The sequence below is a fragment of the Podarcis bocagei genome (genome assembly GCF_964188305.1).
Source record: "Podarcis bocagei genome assembly, chromosome: W".
In the NCBI taxonomy this organism is placed as follows: domain Eukaryota; kingdom Metazoa; phylum Chordata; class Lepidosauria; order Squamata; family Lacertidae; genus Podarcis; species Podarcis bocagei.
This window is the reverse complement of record NC_138131.1, coordinates 62,245,860-62,254,724: the sequence shown is the minus strand read 5'-3', so window position 1 is coordinate 62,254,724 and position 8,865 is coordinate 62,245,860. Positions and strand designations below refer to the sequence as shown.

The window sequence follows — 8,865 nt, the reverse complement described above, 5'->3', positions numbered from 1 at the left end:
TAGAAATGTCGGGTCAGAAGGGACCCTGAAGGTTATCTAGGGGGCTGGACAAGATTTTATTACTTATGTGCCTCCCATCTGACAGGGTTGCCCCAGCCACTCTGGGCGGCTTGCAGTAAAATATTTTAAAAGATGACCCTCGAGGTCCCTACCAATTCCTCTCTCTGTGTAAATTATTGAATGTGCCTACATGCCATTTTTTGTTTACTGAAAGCTCAAAGGAGCTTACTTTAACAGAAATAAACAAATCACATTGTTCCAAATCACAGAACACAATTAGGAGCACTGTGAAATATCAGCAACAGTGCTGTAAAACAGACAAATGAACCCACAAATCAGCACTAGAAAATGAACAGACTCAAGGAGGCTCCAAAATTTGTCCAGCCAGAAGCCTCCGAAAGAGAAATATGATTTCTGTCAAACAGGGAACTCCTGGCCAAACTTGTGGCTTCCCGTGGCCACCTACAGAAGGCAGCGTTCCCAAAGGGGGGCATCACAATGTTGTTTTATGGTTTTTTATCCCAACACCTTGTATCATCAGGAATCCCTGGTGGGCGGCTGCCCAGGCTTCTGAGACAAGGCAGCAGCAGAGGAGAGAGAAAGGTTTGGAAAGGAGCCCAGCCCCCTGCAATACAGTTGATAAAGCAAGCCTCTTGTGGGGGTTGGGCTAGATGACCCTTGGGCTCCCTCCCGCCTGGCCTGCGGAGCCCCCTGTGCCCTCTCCTCCCCCCTTGGCCCCTCACCCTCTCCCTCCTCCTTGCAGCGGCCATGGAGCCCGAGACGCGCAGCGTGCAGATTGAGTTCCCTCACTACGCCGCCGTCCTGCTGGAGTCGCTCAACAAGCACCGGCTGGAGGGCAAGTTCTGCGACATCGCCATCCACGTCCAGGGCCGCGTCTTCCAGGCGCACAAGAGCGTCCTGGCCGCCTCCTCGCCCTACTTCCACGACAAGCTGCTCCTGCACGACACCAACTGCATCGTGCTGCCCGGCGTCATCAAGCCGGACGCCTTCGAGAACCTCCTGCAGCTCATCTACTCGGGGCGCCTCAGGCTGCTCCTGGAGGCCCTGCCCAGCCACCTCCTGGTGGCCAGCGGGCTCCAGATGTGGCAGGTGGTGGACCAGTGCTCAGGCATCCTCAAGGAGCTGGAGGGCGGCGCCTGCCGGCCTTGGTCCAGCCGCGCCAGCGAGAGCCAGTCGCCCAGCAGCAGCAACTACTTTGGCTCCAGGGACGAGGCTGAAGCCGAGGCTCCTGGGCGGCGGCGGCGCACCTGCCCCGACGGCGAGGTCCTGAAGATCCGCGTGCCGCCTGACGAGGAGGAGGACGAGGAGGAGGAGGATGAGGAGCACCAGGCGCAGATCTGCAGCGGCTCCACCGACGGGCCGGCCAAGGCCGAGGAGAGCCGAGTCAAGGAGCCGCCCTTTGCCTCGGCCCACGAGGCCCCCAAGGTCTTCTACATCAAGCAGGAGCGCTTTGACGCTGAGGAGGCGGCCGCCTCGGCCTCGGTGCTGGGCGGATCCGGCAGCAGCTCGTGCCTGTCGGAGGCTGGCTTCTTCAAGTCTCTGGGCAGGCCGCTGGCCGTGTCGGGGCTGTGCCCGGCCGAGATCCAGGAGAGCGGCGAGGTCAGCTACCTGCTCCCTGGCGCCCCGGCGGCATCCTCGTCCAGCGGCCCTGGCGGCGGCTTCTCGACAAAGGCGGACTCGGTGGCCTTCCCCGAGAGTTCGTGGAAGCCCGTGGACCTCCATGGCAACGAGATCCTGGCGCACGCCGTGCACGGGCAGGTGGTTCACGCGCCCGTCAAGCTGATGTCTGCGCCCGACGGCAAGAAGTTTGGCTGCCTGTGCGGGAAGCGCTTTGCGGTCAAGCCCAAGCGGGACCGCCACATCATGCTGACCTTCAGCCTGCGCCCCTTTGGCTGCTCCGTCTGCAACAAGAAGTTCAAGCTGAAGCACCACCTGACCGAGCACATGAAGACGCACGGCGGCAACCTGTACGCCTGCGAGGACTGCGGGCGCAAGTTCCGCGTCCAGAGCTGCTTCCTCAAGCACAAGGAGATCTGCAAGGGGCAGGGCTGGGCCACCGCCTGCTGGACCTACAAGTAGAAGCAGGGGGGAGAGGCCCACCCAGAGATGGATGGAGGGATGGGAATCCCTGTGGACCCTCTTGGGGGCACGGAGGCGGGTTTGGGGGTCAGGGGGCCAGAGTACGTGTGGTGGGCAGGGCACCTCCCCCTGTGCTGGGGGGCGATGGCATAGACACGCCCAAAGACCCCCCTTCGCCAGCCCCGCCACTTTGGGGATCAGGCTGGCGTGAAAGGCAGGGAGCGAAGGGTTAAGCCCCAGGTGATGGGGAGGGGGGCTCCGTCAAGAGGGCTCTCCCCTTCCTGGACAGTCCCCCCTTCCCAGGCATGTAAGCTGTGGGGCCTTGTACAGGCCTGCTCTTCCTGCCCCACCTTCTTGGGGGGGAGTCCCTGCTGCCCCCAGGTGGCGTCTGCGCACCCCCCACTTCTCTGCCTCTGTCTGGACACCATTTAAAATCTAATTCAATGCACAATTTTGAAATCGACATTAAAACCCCGCCATTCACACAAACTGGCTGCTGGATGAGGACGTGGAAAGCTGCTCTCGTTCAGCCCCTCCAACGGCTCCAGGGGGGAGACGGGGGGCTGAGAGAGGCCTCCCCGGCTGCTGCCCTCCCTGGTCTTCCGGTGGACTGGCTCTGGACATGGAGGCTCCACTGTGGCCTTGCCCTGCTCTTCCTCTTCCTCCCTCACATCCATTTTGGTTGTTGGCCTGCACACGGCCCTGTGCCCCCCGGCCTCGCTGTGCCCCAAAGCGCGTCTGTCCCAGATCCCTGGGGCCCCTGGCGGCAACCCTCCCCACTGTTCTGCCCTCTTATGATTTCCCCAGGTAAGAATGAGCTGCCCTGCCTTTCTGGACGCTGCTTCTGAGAGGACCTGGGCAGGGGAAGGGCTTGGTGGGCAGAGGAGCCCCTCGGGTTCCTCCTGCTGCCGGCCCAGGGGTCTGGCCCTTGGGGCTGCAGGGAGGGCAGCCGGCAGCCAGGGGGTCTCCAGCGCCCTTTTCCCAGAAGAGCTGGCAGGCTGCAGGTGCCCCACATGCCCCACAGCTGTGTGCAGAAGGACAGGAGGGAGAGGGGCTGTCTCAGGGGGAAGCGCAGGACTGTAGTGTGGCAGCAGGCGCTCAGTCCCCAGCATCTCCAGGCCACAGGTCCAAAATCCAGCAGAGCTGCTGCCAGCCAGTGTCAGCAGCCCTGGGTTCACCAGACCCAATGGCCTTGACTTTGTCTAGGGTGGCTTCTCCCCCCCCCCCCTCCGTTCATAAGCTGGGATAACTCAGTGGAGCGCGAGATTCTTGGGTTCGAGTCCCACGTTGGTCAAAGAAGGATCTTGGGCTGGGCTGGGCTGCGTGACTCTGATGGTCCCTTCTGACTCTGGGATACTATGCTAACTTCCAAAGCTTCCCAGAACTGCAGAGGGGGAAACAGACTGGATATAGAAATACTAACTATGTTTATTATTTCATTCTGTATTCTGGGTTGGCCCATCCACTCTGGGCGGCTTCCAAGAGAGATGGAAGCAGAACCAAACGTCCCACCTTGAAAACTTCCCTGCACAGGCAGCCCCAAAGCTGTCTTTGCTATTAAATTGTGGGGTGGAGATTGGTAGGGAGCAGAGATCCTGGAGATGGGGCAGGACAGGTCTTTCCCCCTTTTCTTTTGAAAGTTTAGCTTAATTTATTACATAGAGAGAGAGAGAGAGAGAAGTGAAAAACACAAGGACACAAAAACCACGGGAGGGGCCCTCTCCCACGAAATGAGGTTCAGACCAGGGAGAAGATTCCCAGCAATATAACGCAACAATCACGAAGGAGCCCCTTCCAGCAGGGGGCGTCTTTTTGAGGAATGCCAGAGGCACAGAGGACCCCTGCAGCCGGATCAGGCCAGTGGCTCCTCTGGGTCAGCATCCTGCCCCAAAGGGAAGGAGCCCCAGAGGAGCGCCAGACTGCCGCAACCCTCTCCCCAGCGAGAAGCTACCCTTCAGACCCAGAGCTCCTGGCCACAGACGGAGAAACGAGCCATGGGGGGGGGTGGCCCCGATCCTCCGTTAATTTGCCTAATTGGTGGCCATCCCTGTCTCTTGTGGGAGCCAGTCCCATGGTTTGCACACGTCTGCCCTGTATCTTCCGGCATTCGGCCTTTTCAGATGTCGCCGGCAGGTTCTAGAGGTAAACCAGTCGCCCCTTGACTGCTCCCTGGCCGCCTCTCTCCCTGGAGGGCTTCTCTTGCTGGGGCGGCTCACTTCCACCATCCAAAGGCAGACACAGTTGAGGAAGGCGCCCCCCAGGAGAGGCTTTTGGCCTTGCAGGCAGTTGGACTAGATGACCCTTGGAGTCCCTTCCAGCTCCGTGATTCTAAAAGCAGGTCAAAAGCAGCACCTTGAATGGTGCCAAGGAGCCCTGGCTTCTGGCCACCATTGTTCCATGGAGGTGGCAGTGAAAGTGTGGGTCTTTGTGTTGGTTGCAAACCCCACCCCCAGGGACCTGGGCTTTCATTGCAGGGGGTTGGCCTGGATGACCCTTGGGAGTCCCTTACAACTCTCCGATTCCATGAGAACCCACCTCCTTCCCAAGGAATCGCTTCCACTGTCAGAAAGTTCTTCTTGCTGTTTATTTGGGGTCTCCTATGTCGCCCCTCTGCCACCTGGCTTTTTATGGCGGCCTAGGTATGGCTAGTGTGGGACGCGGGTGGCACTGTGGTTTAAACCACAGAGCCTAGGGCTTGCCGATCAGAAGGTTGGCGGTTCGAATCCCTGCAACGGGGCGAGTTCCCAGCTCCTACCAACCTAGCAGTTGCACATCAAAGTGCAAGTAGATAAATAGGTACCACTCCGGCGGGAAGGCAAACGGCATTTCCGTGCGCTGCTCTGGTTCGCCAGAAGCGGCTTAGTCCTGCTGGCCACATGACCCGGAAGCTGCACGCCGGCTCCTTCGGCCAATAAAGCGAGATGAGCGCCGCAACCCCAGAGTTGTCCGCAACTGGACCTAACGGTCAGGGGTCCCTTTACCTTTAGGTATGGCTGGACAGTACAGGAAAAGCCTGGAAAGACTTAATTCTTCCATGGTGGGGGGTTTATGGCGGGTGGAGAAATTCAGGGCCCTGCTGTTTCTTCAACCTCCCCGTTCTGAGCAGGAGCAGCATAGATGTCAAAAAAGGAGAAAGGTTTGTTTGGAAGTCTGCAGGAGGCGGAAGCTGCCCAGGGCATGAAGATTTATTTAAAATAAAATAAGATGAGGGTGCACTCAGTTCTGGTGCTAAAACTGGTTTTCTGTGTTTCAGCTAGACACCTTTCTGCATCGCGTGTTGCTTCTCTCACTGCCTGCTAGAACATCCAGTGCCATCAGCAGCAGAACCAAAGCAGTGAGAAGCAAATGCTGGGGGCGGGGAGGAACACCCAGTATATTAATGAAAGGGGGGAGCAAAAGGACAAAGAGTCAGTAGCTGTGGAATGGCCAGAGGCGCGTGGGGGGGGGGGTCAGATATCCCAGAGGCCCACAAGGGGCAAGCCCATCCTGGGGGGGGGGGGTGTCTTCATGGCAGGTCTCGCTTGGAGCAAATAAACACACTTCTAGTCGCATTGTCTGACAATCATTTATTGGTTTATAAAAATATTTATATGCCGCTTTATCCTAAAGTGGTTTACAGCAATGTAAGAACACAAAACCCAAACAAAAAATTGTAATGAGTGGAAAAAAGAGAGAAATTAAAAACCTCCACAGACCATGTATTCTTAGCTGCCTGCGTAGGCTTGGTTGAACAGTCTTTGGGAGGCGTTTTAAAAGTCAGCCCAGAAGGCGTCTGCTGAATCTCCAGTGGCAGGGAGTTCCATATGACTAGGCCAGTGACAAGAACATTTGCAGAGTCTCGCAAACCTGATGAGGAGAGCTTTGAACTAGATCTTGAGGGGGAAGGAGATGATATTGCAGAAGACAGAAGAACTCCTGGTACTGGGGATTTCTAGCCTCATTGATGCACAGGAAACTGAGGCGATGCTCCAGAAACCCGATAAAGGGCAAGAAACTACAGTGGTATCTCTGGACGCGAACGGGATCTGTTCCGGAGCCCCATTCGCAACCTGAAGCAAACGCAACCCGCGCCTGCGTGTTCATGGGTCACGATTTGCCGCTTCTGTGAATGTGCGTGACGTCATTTTGAGCGTCTGCACATGCATGAGCGGCAAAACCCGGAAGTAATGTGTTCCGTTACTTCTGGCTTGCCACGGAGCGCAACCTGAAAACGCTCAACCTGAAGCAACTTCAACCCGAGGTATGACTGTACAAGAAGGAAGCAGCTGGAGGGAGCGACTCGTGGTTTCAGTTCAGCAAGACAAATTGGCGCTTCCACTACAGGGTGGCAAATATCACTCAGAAGGCATTACTGAAACCTGCTGGAATGAATATTAATGGTTCGTTACACTTTCTCTGCTCGTAGATAATTGTGTGAAGGCACCTCAGTAACATGCTTTCAATGGTTTAGAAGAGTTTTTCCTCGGAAACAGTGAACAGTAACTGAAGTTATTCTTAGAGATGAATCACTCACAGACTCTGAAAGCAAACAGCTATAATAGCACGCTTTGAGTTAAAAGTCTCTCTTTCCAGCAACGGCGTCCATCAGCAGTCCCAGCAAAGCAGAATTTACAGGCAGCACTCATTGGGTAGACATTTGCCGTCTGCAAAAAATGAAACTGATAGTTCCTCTTTCTTATTGGCACTACCAGCCAGAGCCATGCATGCTTAGAGTGCCACTCCCATATGTAAATGAATTTTCTGGAACCTCCTCTGTTTCTGGCAGAATGATTCCCTAACAATGAGACTCATGACTGGAACGTGGAAACTGAGGGGTACAGCCTGTTTAAAAGGAACAGACCAAACTGGAAGGGAGTAGTACAGTGGTACCTCGGGTTAAGAACTTACCGTATTTTTCGCTCTATAGGGCGCACCGGACCATAGGGCGCACCTAGGTTTTTTTGGGGGGGGAAATAAAGAAAAACATTTTTATTTCCCTCCCCCAGCCCCAAAGAGCAAAGAAGCCAAGACAGCGAGAGGGATCCATCCTGCTGGCTGTCTTGGCTTCCTCTTTAGCCACGCACAACCTCTCCAGCCGGGAGAGGCTGCGCGCGGCTTCGTTTTTAGCCGCGGGTCTGGGGCGGAGGAAGCCCGAGCTTCCCCAGCCCCCAGAACAGGTCTGGGAGCGGTGGCAAGTGCTGCGGATAGCTGCCCGAAGCCCGGGGAGCGCAGTGCTGCGCTCCCCGGGCTGCAGGCTGCTATCTGCAAGCCTTCGGAGCCCGGCGGGAACTCCCGCTGCGCTCCGAAGGCTTGCGGATGTGTTCCTGAAGCCTGGAGAGCGAGAGGGGTCAGTGCACACCAACCCCTCTCACTCTCCGGGCTTCAGCGAAAGCCTGCATTTGCTCCATAGGACGCACACACATCTTCCCTTCATTTTTGGAGGGGGAAAGTGCGTCCTATAGAGTGAAAAATACGGTAATCCGTTCTGGAGCTCCATTCTTATCCTGAAACTGTTCTTAACCTGAGGTACCAGGAGCCTCCCGCTGCTGCCACCACACAATTTCTGTTCTCATCCTGAAGCAAAGTTCTTAACCCAAGGTACTATTTCTGGGTTAGCGGAGTCTGTTACCTGAAGCGTCTGTAACTTGAGGTACCACTGTGTACACTTGTGAAGAAATCCATGACCGGGAGCATGGAAAGCAGATTGAGAGTATAGGGATAAAAATGGTAGGAGAAACAGCAGTGGCTTCACGGTGGGTGTCTGTTATAGATTGCCAAGCCAGACTGAAGACTTGGATGACGCCTTCCTAGAGCAGATTCCCAAACATTCAAAAGGAGGGATACAGAACTCGTGGGAGACTTCAACTTCCCTCATATTTGTTGGATCTCAAGCTCTGCCAATGAAAGAGCTTTTAAGCAGAGATGGTGTTTTAAGCACAGTTTCCAAGGTAGTTCCTTTCCACTGTCTCTTACCATCAGAATGTTTTCCCTGTTGTTTAGTCAGAATCTCATTTCCATTAGATCAACTTGGGCTGGTGGCCTAGATGTGCTACTAGATCCTTTTCCGCCTCCAGTCTGTAGGGACCTCACCTGTTCTCCAAGAATTCTCAAAGATCACAGACAAAGGCTCTGAGATTACCGTATTTTTCGCTCTATAGGACGCACTTTTTCCCCTTCAAAAATGAAGGGGAAATGTGTGTGCGTCCTATGGAGCGAAGACGCCATAGCCCCGCGACCCTCGCCCGGCTGAAGAGGTGGCATGCGGCTATGGCAGAAGCCTCTCTGCTGCGCCTTTCCGCTGCTCCCTGACCTGCTCTTTGGGGCTGGGGGTGGGCTTCCCCCCCCCCCAGCCCCAAAGAGCAGGTCGAAAGGAACCTGAAGCCCGGAGAGCGAGAGGGGTCAGTGCACACCGACCCCTCTCGCTCTCCAGGCTTCCAAGGTAGCCGCCTGAACGCACCTTAAACGGCACCTTGTTTTAGAGCAGGAAAACAAGAGGGGGAAAGTTCTCCCCCTCTCTGTGCAGCGCCTCCTGCCGCTTCACTGAAGGGGCACTGGGCAGAGAGGGGGAGAATTTTTTTCCCTTGTTCTCCCCCCTCTAAAACAAAGTGCGTCCTATTGTCCGGTGCGTCCTATGGTGCGAAACATACGGTACATCCTCAAGCTCCTTTAGTAGCCTTGGATGCAGCCCATCAGGCCCTGGAGATCTGAATTCATTTCTTGTTACCTCATTTTCTAACTTGGGCTGCAGTTCCCTCCTTACATCATTTATTTGATTATCACCAGGTT

General features: G+C 55.7%; 1 pseudogene across 1 annotated transcript; it reads left to right on the top strand.

The window, feature by feature from the left end:
* The first annotated feature begins 768 nt into the window (after nucleotides 1-768).
* On the top strand, nucleotides 769-2,385 carry LOC308577955 (zinc finger and BTB domain-containing protein 9 pseudogene; annotated as a pseudogene). Its single transcript has one exon. The product of its transcript is annotated as a zinc finger and BTB domain-containing protein 9 pseudogene (transcript).
* Nucleotides 2,386-8,865: the final 6,480 nt, after the last annotated feature.